We start from the raw sequence: 22,902 nt of genomic DNA on the forward strand, positions 1-22,902 counted from the left end.
GTGTTATTTGCTTTTTTTACCACACAACGGACTTCACAAACTACAAAAGTGCAAACAGAAACACATCAGGTGATATTCAACCAAACCATAGGCTGAACCAAACGGAAATGCCACGACACTAAACAACCAACAACAGTGAAAGTTAATCCTAATGCATAACTCAAAAGTTTCTTAATCAGTTCCGGGACGGATACAAAAGTACATAATATAAATGCAAGATTCTATCGAACGTAATTTTTTTTACGAGGAATATATATTTCTACTATCGAACGTAATCAGCTCTAGATACATCATAAGTATACATCAGCTAGCTAAGCTACAATCAGCAGGTACATTCACACAGATAGATAGTTCCAGGAGTTTGGACATCAGGAAATGTAACACACACCTAGCTAGACATGCACATATATCACCCCTCAAGTGTGACAATACTATCCCGTCTAAACTAGCTGCCTAGATCATCCAGCATCGCAACTCTTTGATGTGTGAAAAGGCAGCCTGGCCTGCTTTTCATTGATATTAGAAAGAGGGTACAAGATGACCAAAGGGAAAATAAAACATACAAAGAAAAGAACCTGCAGCTAGCAAGCTAGGCAGATGCGAAACATCATGGATTAGTCAATCCGGCTCTCTCGGTACGTGCAGCAGCTCATGAGCCCTTTTTGCCTGCGTCTCGCCAATTCCGCTTCCTCGATGATATTGGAATGGATTCTGCTGATCGGCGCTGCATTGTTGTGGAAGATCCTATTGTTACGCTCCTTCCAAATTGTCCACCAAGTGAGGTGAACTACGCTCCTTCCAAATTGCCCAAGTGAGGTGAACTAGGCTTTGTCACTGTCATTCCATGTGTGCCAAATCCATCGCACACGAAGTGCAGTAGCCTTACGCTGCAGGTCGGTTATACCAAGACCGGCAAATTCCAGCGGCCGACAGATAGCTTCCCATCTCACCAAGCATTTTCCACCCTAAGCTCATCATTATTCCAGAGAAATCCCATTCGGAGCTTATCGATAGCCTTGATAAGCCAAATAGGAGGGTCAATGACTAGCAGCTGATAAATGTGCATTGCCGAGAGCACATGCTTAACGAGGAGCAGCCTAGCATCAAGGGAGAAGTTCCCTTTGTTCCAGCCCTTGACCTTTCTGGACAGCTTGTTGAGGGAGGGTTGTAGGTCACCTTTGCGCAGCGCTGGTCGACAACGGAAGACCTAGGTAGGTGCAGGGGAACACCTTCACAGTGCATTGCAGGGTCATGGAGAGGGTGTTGGTGTCAATATGGCCGCACTGGATCGGTATGATTGCACTCTTGGCGTAATTTGTGATCAGCCCTGAAGCATCACCAAAGCATTGCAGTAGTGACTTGACGGCTATGAGCTCCTCCACATCAGGCTCTATGAAGATAACCACATCATCAGCGTACATAGAGACTCTATTCTTGGGTTGCAGGTATCTGTTGCTCTTCAGGGCACCCACGCGGTCTGCCATGGTGAATAGCGCCTTCATACTTCCACCAGTATCAGAGTACCATCCAAAACAGGAATACCTATAAGGTAAATGGTGATTTCGGAAACAGATGCTCCCAGGTCCAATAACAAATGGACTTGATAATGTAACCAAGACCACCACCCTTGGATTCGCCCCACCGTGAGTGATCAATAACACCATCTGCTACCAAATGCAACTGTGGTCCAGGTGGACACGCACCAGTGGTCAAGAACACCATCTGCTACCGAATGCAACTGTGGTCCAGGTGGCCACGCACCACCAATACTCACCACTAACCGCAGTGGATGCACAGGTGCTGCCGCAGGAAATCTTCTCCAATAGTTGATGGCCCTATGGCAGTGAAGAAAGACATTTTACTACATTTATTAGCATTGAAGAACCAGTAAATACAGTAACTATACTAAAGACAATAAGAAATAACTAAGCAATTACATCATATATCCTAATGCTCCAATCACATAAACTGGCTCAATACCCTTCTCCGGTCTACCTGCAACAGCGAATTCTGCTAGGCATTCTCAGGAACAAGCAGTGTTTCTATCATGAAAAAGAGAAGTCCCAGGTCGGAAGTTCATGTATCTTTGTCACTGCTGCTATCTTTACTTTTCTTATCATCCAACCTAAGGCTCATAGTGATATCAATCGGTATGCTACAGATCAATGTATTTCTACAAAATTCAACCATCCTAGAATGCCCCTGCTAGGGATGACCACAGTAATAATCATATTATAAATAGCATGCAGGTATATAGTAGTTCATGGAAAGAAGGGTATTTAGTTCATGGAAAGACGGGTATATAATCACTCATTTGAGTGCAAGTACCAAAAAAAGCATAAGCACCACAATTCCATATTGACAAATTGGTGGCGGCATGACTGCACTGGAGAGAACACATCGATATGAGCAAGAAGCAGTGGTAGAACTGCAGCTTTGACCGACACTCGCCAGCTAGCTGCGCCTCTCCTCCTGATATCTCTGTTTACGGACATGAATTCTAAATGCTTTCTTTTGTTTTCAAAAGGGAGTGATGCAGTATTTCCTTACCAAAAAATGCAACATATAGTATGGTTATAGAAAGGCAAAAACAACATAATAATTTATATTTTCTTTCACAAACACATCATGTATTATGTTCAAAAGTTAGCTCAGCAAAATGACCACACTGGGAAGAGGTTTATGCACAAGAATCATGACTGATTCTCAAATGTTCTAAGCAAGTGCATCCCAATAGCTTCTAGGCTTCTACCATTTGTTTGGGCTACCCCAAATGCACACATACACCAAAATATGCAGAAATGATGAATAACAAAACCAAGTACATACTCGGCTCATAATGCATATAAGATCACAGTAATACATGTAGGTAGCATAGACCAAAGAAGAAACACAACTATAGCATGCTTAACATCAACATAGTTTACATGAGATGATCTTTACTAGCTAAACCTAAAACAAGGAAGGAAGCACATAGGAGCAAAATAGGCTCATTGCAGCTTTGTGGTTGCGGCAAAATGGTGCAACACTAACATGTAAAAATGGTGATTCAATAAACTGACACTGAGATTGCATCAGGCTATGATGAACTTCAAAAAATAAAGCTTTGATCCAGTAGGTGCATTGCGAAAAAAATATATGCATCTCACTAACAGGAGCTCTAAATGTGTGCTCTCCTTGACTAGATGATTCAGAGAAGGACAAAACTATAGAGCACACAGAGAATACCACTATATGGACCTAATAATGAAGGATTTATACCTCGGTGAAGAAGAGAGTAGTAGAAACAGCCTTGGTTCCTACAACAGCTATGCCAGGGAAGGGTGCTCACAAAGCACGGCCTCGGCGCCGGCAAGAGCATGGCTGTGGTCGCAGCCCACTGCGAGCCTTCCGCTCTCTCGTGTCTCCCACCCGAGAAAGCATACATCTACCGCCTATGCGGAAAGCAATTGTTTATTGAGTGAAACAAAGTTTCCATTCATGCATGCAGATGATTTCCTACACACAACTTAACAAGAGACATTAAGGCATTTGTTTTAGTCGATATCAGCATAGGACATCAAGCGTAACAAACAACCAATGAGGCCAATCCAACAAGATAGTGTAGCTATATTACCAGACATGCAACCATCAAAAGAAATCTCACAAACAAATGAAAAAAACTGATTCTATTATCTCCTCATAGAGTCATAGCCAATCTATTTATCATCATAGCAAATCAACTATTTACTTAGTGAACAGAAAATATCAACTATGTATGTTCAAACAAGAATACACTTCGATCTTGTTAGGAAATCAAACACCTCTACATAACATCAAGGTGGTAACAATCTGAATACCAAAAAAAGAGGCTAAATCGACACAACCAAAAGCTAACATGAGTGACTGAATTAACAAAAAATATTTTTTTCCTGCAAATTTGTGGCCTAATCCAATTAAGAATGTCATACTAACCTTAGAACATCATGACACGCTGCCCATAGTTTCATTTGTATACGATGCCGATCTTCAGTGCACGAAGAGATGTGGTCCCACCGGAAAGCGAGACCACTACCCATTGACGGCCACCAACCACTGGAGGGCTCTAGGGGAGCATCCGAGGCCGTGAAGCCGTGCCGCCTGCAGCAGCCATGGGACACGTTCGCGGGAGACACCGGCAGCAGCATCCCAAGCAGGCAAACAACAGGAGGAGTTCAGGGAGGCCGACTTAATTTGATCACCTCCTTTTTTGCATGGCCACGAGCATGATCACCAGAGGCATGTCATTACTATAAAAAAACGACCAAGTTACTTCTAAACCCATCATGGTAAATATAATTATTTTCACCAATTGCCACTATCAAAAAATGAGTAAGACATTATTTTTTTACAAGGACTAACTACCCGGAAAATTCTATCATAAGCAAATAATTAGTTTGAAGCTAATATCAGGAACATAGCAACAATTTGAATAGAATATGTACTACTATAGACTCTTGTGTCGAAGGGGAATGCAAACATGTAATGGTCATCATCATCATCATGAATGTCTATCAACTCACATACGTCCAGGGAACAAAGAACGTCATCGACACCACTGGCATAATAAAGATAACACATAGCTACCTCTTACAGTAATCACACTTGAGACAAAAACATCAGATACCAACAGAAAAATGCACTAGAACTTTATATCAACCAATCTTCACACGTTCAACACAGAAGAGTTATATAGATCTTCGCTATGATCACCTAGACTACATATAAAACTTTTGTCAATTACGTGCTTTGAATAAAGGCAGATACATTTTAACAAAAAAAGTTATGAACATTTGATTCTCTTAAAATTCAGAGAAGAACACATAGAAGGATACACACAAAAGCACAAGAAACAAGCATAGAGATGAAGTATCTACCTCACTAGAAATGCTAAAACCACCTCATCAAAGACATCCATCATCAGCAGAAGCACCAGCATTGCATCGTCGGCTAGGTCTGGGAAGGGGTGCTTTCACGCCTCTTGGCTCTTGGTCTTGGCAGTGGGGAGGCTCGAGCACAAGTGCACATCGTGTGGAAGCGGCGCTGGCAACTGATCTCAGCAGTCACAGCCAAGTTGCGCCTCTTCTCCTGATGTCTCTATTTATTCAAACAAATCATAAATGCTTATAATATTTTTTTTGTTGCCAAAAGGGAGTAATGCATGATTTAATTATCAAAACTACACGATCTAGTGCAATTATACAAAGACAAAAACAACTGAATATTTTCAAACTTCCTTGCAAAAATAAATCATGTATTATGTTCAAAAGTTGGCTCGAAAGAAATGATTTCAATTGTTTAAATTTACATCTAATCAAAATATGGATATGCTTTAACAACACCAATTGCAACTATCTTACATGCAAACCAACTTAACATTTCTTAGCCTAGTTTGAATCTGAGAACCTAGGAACATATATATTCTTTGGCTCTGGTCGTTTTATCCCGGAGCACAGAGAGTAGAAAGGAGTGGCACGAGGAACTTACCAAAAAATCCACAAAAGTCTAAGAACGCCACCCTCTAGTCATGAACCAGACACAATCATATTATGCTCCTGTGCTTCAAAAACTTGCAGTTAAGAAACATCAAATATCAGTACAATGAATGTCATAGCATTGTGAATTAAATCAATAAAAGTGAGTTCAAAGCAGGAACGGATAAAAGTAAAGCTCTAGACCTCTAATTATAACATTGAGATGATACTTCCAATCATGGAAGAGCTTGCAGGATAGCTTGGTATTCTTATAAAGCAGAATACAAAAAACAGGGGAGAAAACAACAAAGATCTCATAAGTAGTACCCACATAGTCATGAAGTCCGTCACAATACAAAAAACATTCATGTAGATAACAGATGCATGTATAGATACTAACTGCTCGCATATGCATGTAGAGATACTAACTTCTCACATATACATGTATAGATACTAACTGCTCATCTAAACAAGGTTAACCAGTGTTTCACAAAAAAAAAATTGTTGAAGATTCAGATAAAGAGAAATACCAGCTAAATTTGTTCGTTCTAGAAAGTAAACAGATAACGCCAGTACCATAAGGAATATCTAAACCTCACCAGCAGAATATCTATGTACACATAGATAGCAATACTGAGATCATTCCAAGATCTAGCAATAAGTTATCGAGACCACACAGTACCAACAAGTGGTATTCAATACCAAATAATAGCAAGTTTAGGCCTATAACACAAAATCATCAACTACGTTGGCTTACAATAACCAAGGATAGATGTCAATGTGTTAGGAATAGAACGTAGAAACTACACTGACCAGATGATCATCATCACCATAAATCAAATAAGGTTCATCATCTCAAATGCTGGAGCATAGTGAAGCCATCGCACGATGGTCCACATGGGAGCAACACATTCAAGTGGTAAACAAATAACTCACCAGAGAGGTCATCCACGAGCCACTACGGTTTCTGTGCGGTGAGCTCATGATGTTCACTAGGACCAGCCATTGACCTCCGCCATCATCTTGGCTATGATGGGAGCCACCTTCAGGTTGACTTGGTTCTTGGCGAAGTTGGCTAGGAGGCTCATCACTACCGAACTGCAACGTCACCCCCTCCCATCCCCTACCCTAGAAGAACCCTGAAACATCAAGAATATGCTACTCAACAACATAGCATACACAGTTATTAATAAGTTGTTGATGCAAAAAAAAGTGCAACTACTTTCCTGAAAAATTCAAGTTACCCAAATAGCAGCACTCGAGCTGCATAACATCTCGCATAGAGATCAGATATGGTGCTAATTAATGACTCATTGGAAGGCTAGCCATTCCATTACAATATAAGAAAAAAAACTAGCAAAACTACACTACAATGAACATTAACATTTCACAATGTCCTGGACTATTCACCATGATTATTATGTGGATTTTAAATGCTAACTATCCACTAAAACAAATAATTGATAAAGAAATTTCCAGTTTACATGCAAAAATACATCTTACTAATAAGCATTGGCGCGACGACAAGCTGCCCCTGGTTGCAAAGTTGTTTAACATTGTTCGAAAAGATGTCAGGTACTAAAATTTGGTCGCACATTGTACGAATGTTGCACTTCTAATTACCATTTTATTTACTCATTTGAGGTTTCAAGTATGTAGCTATATTAAGATTTTTACAAATCGACTTTTTTCTAAATTAAGGCAAAAATACATCTTACTAATAAGATCAGTTCCAACAAGTGCAATCAACAACATTTTAGACAACAAAAACCTCTTAATAAGAACTCAAGCTCCATGCATTAAATAAATATCTGGTTTGAGGTTCACATTAGTCACCCAAACCAAATGCACAAGCCTGGAGCTAACATTGTGCCCACAAATGGCCCACAAGTTAAATACAAAGACTCATCTTTATAAAAAAATCAGCCCTCTCAAGCTAACACTCAGCAAACAGCCCAGCCAAGACAGAAAAAACACTTGGCATATCAAAATTAAACCCACATGTGGTTAACACTTCTGACACGGTGTGCTTGTCAACTTAGGATACCCATCAGCTGAACTTGATAACTATCAACAAGACTATGACAGAACAGCCTATAATAGAACACCAAGTAAATAAGAACAGCAAGACATGACAGCAAGTAGTGCCATCACCTAGTAATTCAGAAACAAGTATCAAGAGCATCACAGGGTAGCAACACTAAAGCAGAACTAGCACCAGCTGACCAGCAGCATATGATCACAAGCAAGGAGGTAACTAAGAAACACTCTAAACTCAATGTCATTACTTTTTCTCAAGTGAGCAACAACATACCATGAGCAAAGCATCCTAGAGCTTAAAAGTCAAAAGTACTAGTATGATACAACATACATTGTGAGTTGAGGAGCCCCAAATTCTGAACACAAGTAACCAAGACACAAACAAGATTGCCCATGCATCAGGTAGATCCTAACTAGATTCTTGGGAATACCTGCAAATATAAAAGGATGGTGGAAATTAAACCATGGGCATTCACATTAACAATTTCATCATCAGGTAGTACCATCAGTTTCTGAGTTAAGTGATTGCAGTAGAAGTACAATGCATGCCTAGAAAATGTTATATGTGTTGAGAATCATAGCTTACTTACAAATCTCCGCAAGATTACTATAGCCAATGAACTTAAACGATAGAGAAGCATATCACCACTAATATAAAAAGAGCGAGACTGTCAGATCCGGTGCATCTTGACCGTTCATATGCCTATATTTAATGGTCCACGTTCTTCCAATGTTGTATGATATGCCACACAATCGAATCACACAACAATAATAATTGCTCCCAACCCCCTAATCCCACCCTTGCCATAATTACCTTCCCAAGTTTTTTTTTAGAGAACGCAAGACATGTTGCGTTTCATTTCATTGAACAGGAAGAAGACAACGGGAGTACAACGTCCAGAAGGAGGGACACACACACACAACACACACACACACACGACCGTCCTCACCAAGCGACTACAACTTGGTAAGGAGGTGCCCTCGACTACAGACCGCAACAACATTAGGCCTCGCCTAGCCTTGCCTCCAACCAAGAATGGTGAGGCATTCAGACGTGGGACAACAGGGCAGCGACACCGCCGTTGCCAGACTCTTCCAAGGATGATTGCAGCTCCAAGACTGCCCATGCCAACGTACCTCACACCCATCATGTGATAAGAGAGTCGGCAAGTGGGAGGCAGGGCCTAGCTGGAACAGGTGTAGCAATCATCGAGAGGCGTCGGCTTTGGCATACGCAGCGCCCTGGATTTCCATGCCTTGTGAAGCAGTCTACGCCGTAGCGACGCATCACCAACATCCAGCTGCAGCAACCAATACTCCACTTGCAGCCAAAGCAGCGCCCTCAAGAGGGGAACAGCGCTGAGAAGCCGCCGCTGCCCGATCCAGCAGGCCAGACCTAGGGTTTCCCCCGATGCTCGAGGAGAAAGTCTGGTGAGAGTCATGCCAATGCCTCCAAGAAGGTAACGGCACCCTCGGGCGTCGACGTTGACAGCGCAGGCTGTTGCCACGCGGGGATTTCGCCTCGACCCACGAACAGGACCTTCAATGGTGCAGGGGCAGACCGGAGGTGGTGATGAAGGTTGCTGGAGTAGACCGACACTCGGAGGAAGCCTAGAAACGTCGCAGGAGGAGGGGCACCGGCCAGCGCAGGCGCCGCCGCGCCGGCCCGCAGCTACCGCCGCCGGGATCCGTCGGGGCAAAGCAGAGCAGCCATCGCCCAAAGGGCCGTTGCTCGCATGCCCGCACGTCCGACGTCCTCCACCAGCGATGGCCGGGAGGAGGGTTGGAGGAGGGGGATCGAAGAAGGGGAAGCCAACACCGCAGCTAGCATCGTCGCGGAGCGCCACAGCTGCAGCCCGCACGGCCCAGGTCGGGCATGAGCGCCGCCACCAGCAGGCATTCCTCGCCGCGCAGCTTCCTGGCGCCACACCGCCGCGTGCCGCCTTCATTCCCCGCGCCTACACCACGCCGCCTCGCAGCCCGCGTGACCCGCGCGAAGGAGCTCCGTCAGGGTGCGCCACGAACACAGCCCCCCGCATTCGCCGGCCGGGAGCCGCCATCACCGCTGGCGGCGGCGGCTAGGGAGCAGGGGAGCTCGGTTTGGTTTTAGGGTTTGGGGTGGTCGCCTCCGGAGTCGCCCGCGTGAGCGACCCGGGAGGCAGAGGGTGAGCCAGGCTTGACCACTTTTCTACCTTCCCAAATATTATGCGCCATCCGCACGATCACTGGAACTGCTCCTATACGCATGTATGACCTCGACGACCTGGATTTTGGTGGTGGTTCTTAATTTGAACATGAATTTCTCTTCCAATTAGTTTGATGATATGGTTTGCATGGATGCACTACTGGGCGATATTGGGGGTTGACCTGCCTAGAAATGAAAGACCTGGTTTCGTTCATCTACAAAGCAAACTCAAGTGTCCATGCTTTGGTGAGATCAAACTTAAGTGTCCATGCTCTGGTGAGAACATACCTTCGCATGATGCAATTGATTTTTGTTGAACATTGTTTTCTTTTGAGGGTTTGATGAGCCAAATTCAGTATTTTTATCTTCTTTTTTCGAGACAGCTTTGATGCGGTTTCGTTTGCAGATTATTAATCAATGTGTTAAGACCAAGAGTTTATGAGCTGAAGTTAGATGTTTCTAACCGTGACGATTACCCATGAGCTCCTGGTCACTAGGTTGCATGTGCCAAAGCTATTTTGTCCATGAAGGATTGAAGATTCTGGGGTGCAGTGCTCGGTTGTCATTTAGATGGTACTACCGGGACTTTATTTTTCATGAAAAAATAGGCCCTAATAATAAAGCTAGATCACTTTATTATTTTTATTTGGATATACCAAACTCCATTCTCATTTTCAAGTTCATCAACCTAAATATTGTGAAGACTACTATGGGTGGTACAAAAGTAAATGTTTGGGAATACAATTTAACATATTTGGATGACCTGGTTAGATTTCTTATTGTTGACTATAATTTCCATCTAATCTAAAATTTAAAATGTCACTTCTTATCATTAGGTAGGATTCACTATTGTTTTTATCGTAAGATTTTACACTATGGTATGACTAGAGGCACATAGTACTCATCTGCATCAGCCAACAATGTGCTTCTTCGTTCCATAGTGAAAACCTTTCATGTTACTTATAAACCTCTTCCAGGCCAGACAAATTCCCGTGGTAGGAACCCTTAAATGTTGGTAGACAAGCTACTTTGTGTATAGTTACAATGCATATGTCCATGATTGGAGACAGTTTGAGAGCAAGAAAGAGACAGATAAGAGAGAAACTCTATTAGAGTACAAATAATTTGTCCAAATATTATTAGCAAAATATTCTCTCTGTGTAGAGGCTACCACATATATATTAGAAATGAGTTATTCAACATCTGAGGACATGAACTAAAGATATTGACAACATTCAGATTGTATACTTTCGTATTATGCATCCATGTCCTACACATGTATGGACAACATTCAGATTGACCAGCAAACATGGATGCATAATACGAAAGTATACAATTATGGACCTGCCTATGCAAACAGCAAATTTTGATGCGGTGAAACATCTACTAAGTGTAACAGATGGACCTCACCTAGCAGTTACAGGTTTGGGTGGTCGCCTACAACAGCGGGAGGGAGTCGTTGATTGCAGCAGCTCCGGGAAGGCAACCGCCATCTCTTCCTTCTTGCCTCAATGCTGCCATTTGTACATACGGCCAGCTCTGCCAGCCGGCCGCGGCCGCCGATGAACTTGCCCATCAATAGTGGATCTTGAGGGATAGTCCTAGAAAGTTTAAGAAAAAAGTGACAGCAATCTTAGTAAATTTGAGCAGCACTACCCAAGAAAAACGAACATAAGTAATGCAATGAAACAATTCAAAAAGATATATCAAAATTCATTCGCATGATCTACACCAGTAAAACATTCAACATGATAAAAAAAAAGAAACACATTTACAATGAATGCATGGATAAGGAGGACGGGGACACAGAGATCACTGGGAGTAGTTGGCTGCGGTAGCCAGCGGTGGTAGGAGGTCAGGGATGTTGCCAGCAGCAATGGCAGCAGCTAGGGGAGGTTGTACAAGAGGTCTCCTTCAACAGTTTGCGATGCCTACGCACATACCGGCTCTTAGGGAAGAACAATCACTTGTACTAGCTAGTAAAACCTTGAACATACCGGCTCTATTGTGCAAATAAGCAGCTAAAAAAAAGTCAAGAAAATGGAGCGCATCCATGTCCTACACATGTATGTACAACATTCAGATTGACCAGCAAACATGTATGCATAATGGGAAAATGTACAAGTATGGACATGCCTAGGCACATGACAAATTTTAATTCAGTGAACCATTTACTACCTAAGTGAAAATGAGGGTCCTCACCTGGCAGCTGCAGGTTGGGGCGGTTGTCTACAACAACTGGAGGGAGTGGTTTATTGTAGCAGCAAGTCGGGGACATCACCGGCACTGAAAGCAGCAGCTCCGGGCCGACCACCATCTCTTCTTTCTTGCCTCCATGCTGCCATTTATGCGACACGGCGAGCTCCGCCTGCGGGACTCGCCGATTAACTTGCCGGTCAGTCAATCGTGGATCAAATAACTTGAGGGATAGTCATGCAAAATTTAAGAAAAAAGTGACAGCAATCTTAGTAAATATGGGCACCAGTACCCCACAAAAACGAACACAGGTAATGCAATGATCTCCACTGGCAGCACATTCAACACATTCAACATGGTAAAAAGAAACACATTTTACAAGGAATGCATGGAGAGGGAGGAGGAGGAGGAGGAGGAGGAGAGAAAGATCACCGGGAGCAGTAGGTTGCGGAGGCCACCGGTGGCAGGAGGTTGTGGATGTTGCCGCCGGCGGTGGAGGCAGCTCGGGGAGGTTGAACAGGAGGTCCCCTGCAACATTTCCCCATGGACGACCGCAGCAGCTCCCCGGGAAGGACACATCACCAGCTCATCCTCCTGTTCTCCCCGCCGCCATGACTGCACCGCGGCCCAGCCGTCGGCCGCCGCCCAATTTTCCCGTACCCAATAGCAACCAGGACGACAGGCCAAGCTCCGCCCCTTCCCTGTCGTTGGCTCGCTTGCCACAAGGACGAGCGCATTCATGGCGGGCCAGCAGGAGCACACAGATCCAGCGAAGCGTGCGGCCCTCTTCTGTGGGATTCTCCTCCGTCACCAGGAAGAGGGTGTTTGGACAAGAGGCACCGGGCGGCGTCCCTACCGACAGGTGGGAGGCGCGACGGCCTCTCTTCTCCGGACGGCGGATGCACGGGAAATCTGAGGGTGGGCGGCGAGGAGGTTGGGTGCGCCGGTGAGCGGAGGTGCTGGTTTCCCGGCGGTGAGCAGCAGCAGCAAGAGGCGGCGGCGATGGGGAAGAAAGAGGATCCGGCAGGAGATGAGAGGACGCGAGAGATTGGTTGTGTGTTTTGTGATTTCGGGAACGAGAAGAGCATTGATCGCCGGCGTTCGTTGGGTTGGGTTTTCGTCCGCCCCATCAACTCCTGTGTTTGGTTGGTCCGCTAATTATTTGCTCTCCCAATAAATTGCGTCTTCCCCGATGAGTCTGCTCCAAAATCACTCTGGAATAAATTAGGCGGCATGTGGCAGCAATTCATCAGCATCCACCTGGACGTGAATTACCCCGTTTCATGTTCACATGTGTAGTACGTATTTGCATGTATCGGTGCACCAATATAAAATGTTTTGGTACTTTTAAATTAGACTATATACAAACTAAAATAAGTGAACCTACATACTAAAGTTGACTAAATATAAAATAAAGTGGTTGAACCAAAAACAAAATGCTTAAAATGCCATTGCCACGGGACTAATTGAGATGCATGGCTCCCTAGACAACCGGCAAGGTCATCGATGCCCCATGTCGCGCACTCGATCACGTCCTTTCAGGCTCGGTATAATGGTATATACTGTATTTGCTCCTCACGAGACCGTCGTAGAACCCTGAGCCGAACGTCGCCGAATGCAGCAACTTCACGCCTTGGCTCGCCCGAGCATGTTGACATGATTGAAAATTTACATCGTCACCCGCCACTAACAATGCACGTTGCCAGGCTAGCTCTTCCCGACGCCACCTTCCGCTAGCCGCGGAATGCTTTGATATCGGCCATGGGATCTCTTGAAAGTCGATAAAAACACACACACACACACACATTATCAGATTATTTGGCCATGCTTGCGAAGGCTTTTATTTTGTTTACCCTATCTTTGTTCTTCACGGCTTCTCACGTCACAATCTCATGTTGCATCGATTTAGCTTCCTTCTCCTCTCTCACGTGCCTCCCCCCAACCCCTTTGAGAATTAACCAGATCCTTGGCTCCTCTTCCTCTCGCCCCCGACAGCCGCGCTGGCCGGTGTGTAGATGGATTAGGAGGCTGGTGAATCCTTGTACAAAGTGGCTAAGTCTAGGGCTAGGTTTAGAATTGTTGCTTCCTTTATGGAGTCTGGCGTCATGTCGCGGTGGAGTTCTGGTCGCTCTGGTGGCGGAAGAAGAGTAAAGATGCTAGGATTTGGAGTCTCTCAGGGAGTTTCTGAATCCGCGTCGATCTACTGCGGAGTTCATCAATGGTGGCACCATCGGCCGGCGTTATCCTTGGCCAACGGGGAGGCCACTCCGTTCTCAGGTATCTTGTATGCGTTAGCTTCGTCAACCTTCAAGCCAATGTGCCATTATGGAGGTTGTTTGATCTCGGTGTGGTGACACACGCTTGCATCATCCCATGTGGTCTCGTCCTTGGCGACGGGGTGAGTAGCCATGATTTGAGGTCTCACAGATTATGCGGTGGAGTTGGACTTGAGTGCACTTCTTTCTAAGGTCCTAGTTGCTAAGAGTGAGGATCATGTTGTAATTTCAATTTTTGAGACCCTCCTTGTATTTTTTTTTGTACCTACCGCTTTCACTAATGCAGTTCCCAAGCCCGGTAAAAAAAAAGACCATGCCTAATTTGTGCTAGCCAGCAAGCCAGATCTACGGCTCGCATACGGTAGGTAGGTAAATCCATCATTGCATTGCGCGTCAGTAAGCTACGACTCAGGGGTTTGACCAGTAGTGTTCTCAGTTTGTCTCGCTCGGTTCCATAATGTTAAATCGCGGCGCTCTCATTCCCCCCAACCCGCTCTCAACTCACTACAGTAGCTGCTCTCTCTCCCCCCCCCCTCTCCGGGCCGCTCCTTCCTCATCTCCGCCGGAATAGCCGGCTGGAGATGGAGAGGAGACGGCCCCGGCTGTACATACGTAAGTTTTCTTCTAGTTTTCCTCCCCTAGTGGTGGTTGGGAGCTGTGCCTCAGATCTAGGCGGCAAGATCTGGGGATTAGGGTTCTTCTTCTTGCTGCTATATATGTCTCCGGTGGTCGGAGCATAGAAAAAAGGAGGGAGCCACGGTCTCCGCAAATAAAGTAGAGACCACAGATCTTCTGATGCTGCTGAGGCACTGTGAAGTAGAGCCTCCCCTGGCCGGCCATGGAGGCGAGGGGGAGAGGCGATGCTTTCTGCGGCACACGACAGAGCTTCTTATGGCCAGCCGTGGAGGCGAGGAGGAGAAGCCAAGCCGTGTGCTCTCCCCGGCGGAGCAGAGATCCAGGTACTTCTCTCTGGCTCTGGATTTGGTGAGTTCTTGGGCAGCTCTTCCTCCTCCTTGTGGTCGTGGAGACAGACAGGAGGGTGAGAGCCCCAGAGCTCGTCGATCTGGAGTTAAGAGGCACACGGCTGAGCGTGCGGTGCTCACCACAATGGAAGCTCTCTATCGGCGGCAGATCTCAAGCGTCGGCGCCTTCAGTCGCCGCTATTTTTGGCCAAGGGGGAAGAGAATTATACGTACGTAGGCACTTGATGGACTACTTCTTTTCCTAACTTTAACGTACGTGCTTGTGAGTCCCAATTAACCACGCGCGCGCGATATAGGCATCCAATGGAGGCGCGTACGTGATCGAGGAGAAATTAATAAAAGCCACGTACGTAGTAACTTGTTTTCGCCGGCTCGGAATTCGGTCCGCGCCGTACGTACGGTTTTAATGGATCGAGTCAAAAGGTGCGATTTTAATGGATGGACGATTTTAACTTGTCAAAAGGTGGAAGGAAAGAAGAGACGAGAAGGGGGCTCGAACGACTCGCGTCGCTCCGCGTCGCCCCCGCGGCGACAGGGGCGACCCCTCCTCCTCCCCGCCTCAGCGCTCCTCCCCCGCCCCTCCCCGCTGCCGCTGCCGGCGCGAGCCGCCGGGCAAAGCCCGCACGGTGCCGGCGGCGGTGGCTCTTCTCGGCGCGAGCTGCTGCGGGCCTCGCGGGGCGGTCTTCAGCGGCGTCGACGCCCATCCCCCTCCGGCCGACGCGGGGGCGCATCCGGATCCCGGCTTGGTGGTGGCGCGGCACGGCGGCCCAGCCACCGGTGCTGGCGCGACCTTGACGCCGGGGCGGCCGTGGCCAGGGGTGGCGGCGGCGGGCCCAGATCTGGGCCGGAGGGCCTTCTATTTAAAAAAAACTTGTCAAAAGGTTGAACAGCACGTCTGTTCGATCCACGCGCGCGCGGGGCAACGAAAGAAAGAAACGATTCGAGTGCACGATCGCGCGCGCGTGAAAAGGTGGAAGGAAAGATGAGTCAATCGAACGACCTGCTCCGCTGCTGTGATTGTGAGCGATGGGTGAAGTGAAGCGACGCAGGTCCTTCTCCATTCTCCATGAGGCGAGGTCTGCACAGGCAGCAGCCCTCCTAGTCCTGGTCCCTGTTCTCTTGGCGTCCGTCCTCCTCATGGTGCGCCGCTTCGGGAACGGGACGGCCACGGCGAGAGCCAGAGAGGAGGCGCTGGGCAAGCTGCCCTCTCCCCGCGGCCGGCTCCCCGTCATCGGTCACCTGCACCTGCTGGGCTCCTTCCCGCACGTCTCCCTCCGCGACCTCGCCGCCCAGCACGGCCGCGACGGCCTCATGCTCCTCCGCCTCGGCGCCGTCCCCACGCTCGTCGTCTCCTCGCCGGCCGCCACGGCAGTTGTTGATGAAGTGGGCGGCGGCAGAGTGCCTCCTCTCCTCTCCTCTCCGAGCAAGAGTCAAAGTCTAAGTCACACGCGACGCACGCGTTGGTTCCATCCCTCCTTGTATATATAGACTGAAGGAGGCCAAGATTGGAGGTTCAAATTTTGGGGGAGGGAACATAGGTAGAGCGGGAAGAAGATGAAATTTCTTTTGATTCTATCATCTTACTTCGTTGGTGGCTGTTAGCAGCTTGCCATAGATGGACGCCTAAGATTACGTTGTCCCGCGGATCGCGCAGACGGATCACTAATGAATTCTTGATTTTTAATCCTATGCATGCCAGAGGCATAATAGCACAGCTCTAGCTTGGTTTGGGAGTCTGTCGCTTAGTTTCACCTAAAAATCAGGGCCCATTCATTTATTATGGTTCCTAAGATTTAACGATTAGTTTCCCCAGTTACTACTGGTGACCCCGGAACTAGTGCAAATTAGTAGTACTATACATGTTTTACTAAGATCGATTGCATGGTTTGTGCTAGTAGAGATTAACACAGATTTTTTTGAAGTGGATTAAATAGGGCTTAGCTACTCCAGACCCTGCAATGTTTTAGTTTCATGTTACCAACTGATCATCGTTTAGAATGTTCAAACTTGAAACTTTTTTCACTCTTTTGAGGCCCTGAGTTGTTCATCTCTCGCAGTAGCTAAACCTTGGCAGCTATATAGGTGCTAAGTAGATACACGGATGTATTTTCTGGCTTTGTATTTCTATGAGGATTCACAAGTTGTTGTCGAAGAGGTGTGAGACCAATCTCACCATGAGCAACAATTATGTTTATGCTAGTTGTACCGACTATATGACGTCATGTACTTGTTTTAACTGATGAAACAATATGGATGCACGTCACCGTTCGTTTACAGGGCCCTATATCCAGCACAATTGGCAGTCGTGCTTCTTAGCCAGATCCTACTTATGTGCTGATCCATTTCAGAACAAACCAAATACTCCTTTTGTACTAAGGAACCAGCCCAGATGAGCAATGCCAAATTATTTTCTTGTGCTGTTTACAAGGGGGAGACTTGTATAGGATCTATCTATTAGGTGAGATCATAGGATCAACTCACACAAAACTTGTTTTTATCATGCGAAAAAATCTTAAAATAATATAGAACATACATATAGATTGTATCTACAACTCCAAAAAAAATCATCTCAAAATTTGATCTACACTTGAAGAAACAAAAAAGACAAATCTGACTATGAATAGTGTCATATCTGATTGAATTCTAGTTCACACTATTCACACCTAAATTTGTCTTTTTTGGTTCTCTAAGTATATGTTGAATTTGAAGCTGCAATTTTTTGGTCTTGCATATGTAACATATATGTGCGTTGTCATTTTTTTTCATAATTTTTTGAACATGTTTTGTGCTTCAAAAAATTTGTTCTCATAGATCCTATCTAAAGGGTGATCCTACCTAAGTCTTCCCCGGAGGTCAAGAAAGAGCAGTGATAGTTCAACAATTTGCGTTAAGAACATAAAATTAATAATCAACTGAAAAAAAAATTGGGTGTTATTTGCTTTTTTTTTACCACACAACGGACTTCACAAACTACAAAAGTGCAAACAGAAACACATCAGGTGATATTCAACCAAACCATAGGCTGAACCAAACGGAAATGCCACGACACTAAACAACCAACAACAGTGAAAGTTAATCCTAATGCATAACTCAAAAGTTTCTTAATCAGTTCCGGGACGGATACAAAAGTACATAATATAAATGCAAGATTCTATCGAACGTAATTTTTTTTACGAGGAATATATATTTCTACTATCGAACGTAATCAGCTCTAGATACATCATAAGTATACATCAGCTAGCTAAGCTACAATCAGCAGGTACATTCACACAGATAGATAGTTCCAGGAGTTTGGACATCAGGAAATGTAACACACACCTAGCTAGACATGCACATATATCACCCCTCAAGTGTGACAATACTATCCCGTCTAAACTAGCTGCCTAGATCATCCAGCATGGCAACTCTTTTTTTTGTGAAAAGGCAGCCTGGCCTGCTTTTCATTGATATTAGAAAGAGGGTACAAGATGACCAAAGGGAAAATAAAACATACAAAGAAAAGAACCTGCAGCTAGCAAGCTAGGCAGATGCGAAACATCATGGATTAGTCAATCCGGCTCTCTCGGTCTGTGCAGCAGCTCATGAGCCCTTTTTGCCTGCGTCTCGCCAATTCCGCTTCCTCGATGATATTGGAATGGATTCTGCTGATCGGCGCTGCATTGTTGTGGAAGATCCTATTGTTACGCTCCTTCCAAATTGTCCACCAAGTGAGGTGAACTACGCTCCTTCCAAATTGCCCAAGTGAGGTGAACTAGGCTTTGTCACTGTCATTCCATGTGTGCCAAATCCATCGCACACGAAGTGCAGTAGCCTTACGCTGCAGGTCGGTTATACCAAGACCGGCAAATTCCAGCGGCCGACAGATAGCTTCCCATCTCACCAAGCATTTTCCACCCTAAGCTCATCATTATTCCAGAGAAATCCCATTCGGAGCTTATCGATAGCCTTGATAAGCCAAATATGAGGGTCAATGACTAGCAGCTGATAAATGTGCATTGCCGAGAGCACATGCTTAACGAGGAGCAGCCTAGCATCAAGGGAGAAGTTCCCTTTGTTCCAGCCCTTGACCTTTCTGGACAGCTTGTTGAGGGAGGGTTGTAGGTCACCTTTGCGCAGGCGCTGGTCAGACAACGGAAGACCTAGGTAGGTGCAGGGGAACACCTTCACAGTGCATTGCAGGGTCATGGAGAGGGTGTTGGTGTCAATATGGCCGCACTGGATCGGTATGATTGCACTCTTGGCGTAATTTGTGATCAGCCCTGAAGCATCACCAAAGCATTGCAGTAGTGACTTGACGGCTATGAGCTCCTCCACATCAGGCTCTATGAAGATAACCACATCATCAGCGTACATAGAGACTCTATTCTTGGGTTGCAGGTATCTGTTGCTCTTCAGGGCACCCACGCGGTCTGCCATGGTGAATAGCGCCTTCATACTTCCACCAGTATCAGAGTACCATCCAAAACAGGAATACCTATAAGGTAAATGGTGATTTCGGAAACAGATGCTCCCAGGTCCAATAACAAATGGACTTGATAATGTAACCAAGACCACCACCCTTGGATTCGCCCCACCGTGAGTGATCAATAACACCATCTGCTACCAAATGCAACTGTGGTCCAGGTGGACACGCACCAGTGGTCAAGAACACCATCTGCTACCGAATGCAACTGTGGTCCAGGTGGCCACGCACCACCAATACTCACCACTAACCGCAGTGGATGCACAGGTGCTGCCGCAGGAAATCTTCTCCAATAGTTGATGGCCCTATGGCAGTGAAGAAAGACATTTTACTACATTTATTAGCATTGAAGAACCAGTAAATACAGTAACTATACTAAAGACAAGAAGAAATAACTAAGCAATTACATCATATATCCTAATGCTCCAATCACATAAACTGGCTCAATACCCTTCTCCGGTCTACCTGCAACAGCGAATTCTGCTAGGCATTCTCAGGAACAAGCAGTGTTTCTATCATGAAAAAGAGAAGTCCCAGGTCGGAAGTTCATGTATCTTTGTCACTGCTGCTATCTTTACTTTTCTTATCATCCAACCTAAGGCTCATAGTGATATCAATCGGTATGCTACAGATCAATGTATTTCTACAAAATTCAACCATCCTAGAATGCCCCTGCTAGGGATGACCACAGTAATAATCATATTATAAATAGCATGCAGGTATATAGTAGTTCATGGAAAGAAGGGTATTTAGTTCATGGAAAGACGGGTATATAATCACTCATTTGAGTGCAAGTACCAAAAAAAGCATAAGCACCACAATTCCATATTGACAAATTGGTGGCGGCATGACTGCACTGGAGAGAACACATCGATATGAGCAAGAAGCAGTGGTAGAACTGCAGCTTTGACCGACACTCGCCAGCTAGCTGCGCCTCTCCTCCTGATGTCTCTGTTTACGGACATGAATTCTAAATGCTTTCTTTTGTTTTCAAAAGGGAGTGATGCAGTATTTCCTTACCAAAAAATGCAACATATAGTATGGTTATAGAAAGGCAAAAACAACATAATAATTTATATTTTCTTTCACAAACACATCATGTATTATGTTCAAAAGTTAGCTCAGCAAAATGACCACACTGGGAAGAGGTTTATGCACAAGAATCATGAATGATTCTCAAATGTTCTAAGCAAGTGCATCCCAATAGCTTCTAGGCTTCTACCATTTGTTTGGGCTACCCCAAATGCACACATACACCAAAATATGCAGAAATGATGAATAACAAAACCAAGTACATACTCGGCTCATAATGCATATAAGATCACAGTAATACATGTAGGTAGCATAGACCAAAGAAGAAACACAACTATAGCATGCTTAACATCAACATAGTTTACATGAGATGATCTTTACTAGCTAAACCTAAAACAAGGAAGGAAGCACATAGGAGCAAAATAGGCTCATTGCAGCTTTGTGGTTGCGGCAAAATGGTGCAACACTAACATGTAAAAATGGTGATTCAATAAACTGACACTGAGATTGCATCAGGCTATGATGAACTTCAAAAAATAAAGCTTTGATCCAAAGAGGGTGCATTGCGAAAAAAATATATGCATCTCACTAACAGGAGCTCTAAATGTGTGCTCTCCTTGACTAGATGATTCAGAGAAGGACAAAACTATAGAGCACACAGAGAATACCACTATATGGACCTAATAATGAAGGATTTATACCTCGGTGAAGAAGAGAGTAGTAGAAACAGCCTTGGTTCCTACAACAGCTATGCCAGGGAAGGGTGCTCACAAAGACGGCCTCGGCGCCGGCAAGAGCATGGCTGTGGTCGCAGCCCACTGCGAGCCTTCCGCTCTCTCGTGTCTCCCACCCGAGAAAGCATACATCTACTGCCTATGCGGAAAGCAATTGTTTATTGAGTGAAACAAAGTTTCCATTCATGCATGCAGATGATTTCCTACACACAACTTAACAAGAGACATTAAGGCATTTGTTTTAGTCGATATCAGCATAGGACATCAAGCGTAACAAACAACCAATGAGGCCAATCCAACAAGATAGTGTAGCTATATTACCAGACATGCAACCATCAAAAGAAATCTCACAAACAAATGAAAAAAAAAACTGATTCTATTATCTCCTCATAGAGTCATAGCCAATCTATTTATCATCATAGCAAATCAACTATTTACTTAGTGAACAGAAAATATCAACTATGTATGTTCAAACAAGAATACACTTCGATCTTGTTAGGAAATCAAACACCTCTACATAACATCAAGGTGGTAACAATCTGAATACCAAAAAAAGAGGCTAAATCGACACAACCAAAAGCTAACATGAGTGACTGAATTAACAAAAAATATTTTTTTCCTGCAAATTTGTGGCCTAATCCAATTAAGAATGTCATACTAACCTTAGAACATCATGACACGCTGCCCATAGTTTCATTTGTATACGATGCCGATCTTCAGTGCACGAAGAGATGTGGTCCCACCGGAAAGCGAGACCACTACCCATTGACGGCCACCAACCATTGGAGGGCTCTAGGGGAGCATCCGAGGCCGTGAAGCCGTGCCGCCTGCAGCAGCCATGGGACACGTTCGCGGGAGACACCGGCAGCAGCATCCCAAGCAGGCAAACAACAGGAGGAGTTCAGGGAGGCCGACTTAATTTGATCACCTCCTTTTTTGCATGGCCACGAGCATGATCACCAGAGGCATGTCATTACTATAAAAAAACGACCAAGTTACTTCTAAACCCATCATGGTAAATATAATTATTTTCACCAATTGCCACTATCAAAAAATGAGTAAGACATTATTTTTTTACAAGGACTAACTACCCGGAAAATTCTATCATAAGCAAATAATTAGTTTGAAGCTAATATCAGGAACATAGCAACAATTTGAATAGAATATGTACTACTATAGACTCTTGTGTCGAAGGGGAATGCAAACATGTAATGGTCATCATCATCATCATGAATGTCTATCAACTCACATACGTCCAGGGAACAAAGAACGTCATCGACACCACTGGCATAACAGTATAACACATAGCTACCTCCTACAGTAATCACACTTGAGACAAAAACATCAGATACCAACAGAAAAATGCACTAGAACTTTATATCAACCAATCTTCACACGTTCAACACAGAAGAGTTATATAGATCTTCGCTATGATCACCTAGACTACATATAAAACTTTTGTCAATTACGTGCTTTGAATAAAGGCAGATACATTTTAACAA

The sequence above is a fragment of the Lolium perenne genome, chromosome 2, assembly GCF_019359855.2.
Source record: "Lolium perenne isolate Kyuss_39 chromosome 2, Kyuss_2.0, whole genome shotgun sequence".
In the NCBI taxonomy this organism is placed as follows: domain Eukaryota; kingdom Viridiplantae; phylum Streptophyta; class Magnoliopsida; order Poales; family Poaceae; genus Lolium; species Lolium perenne.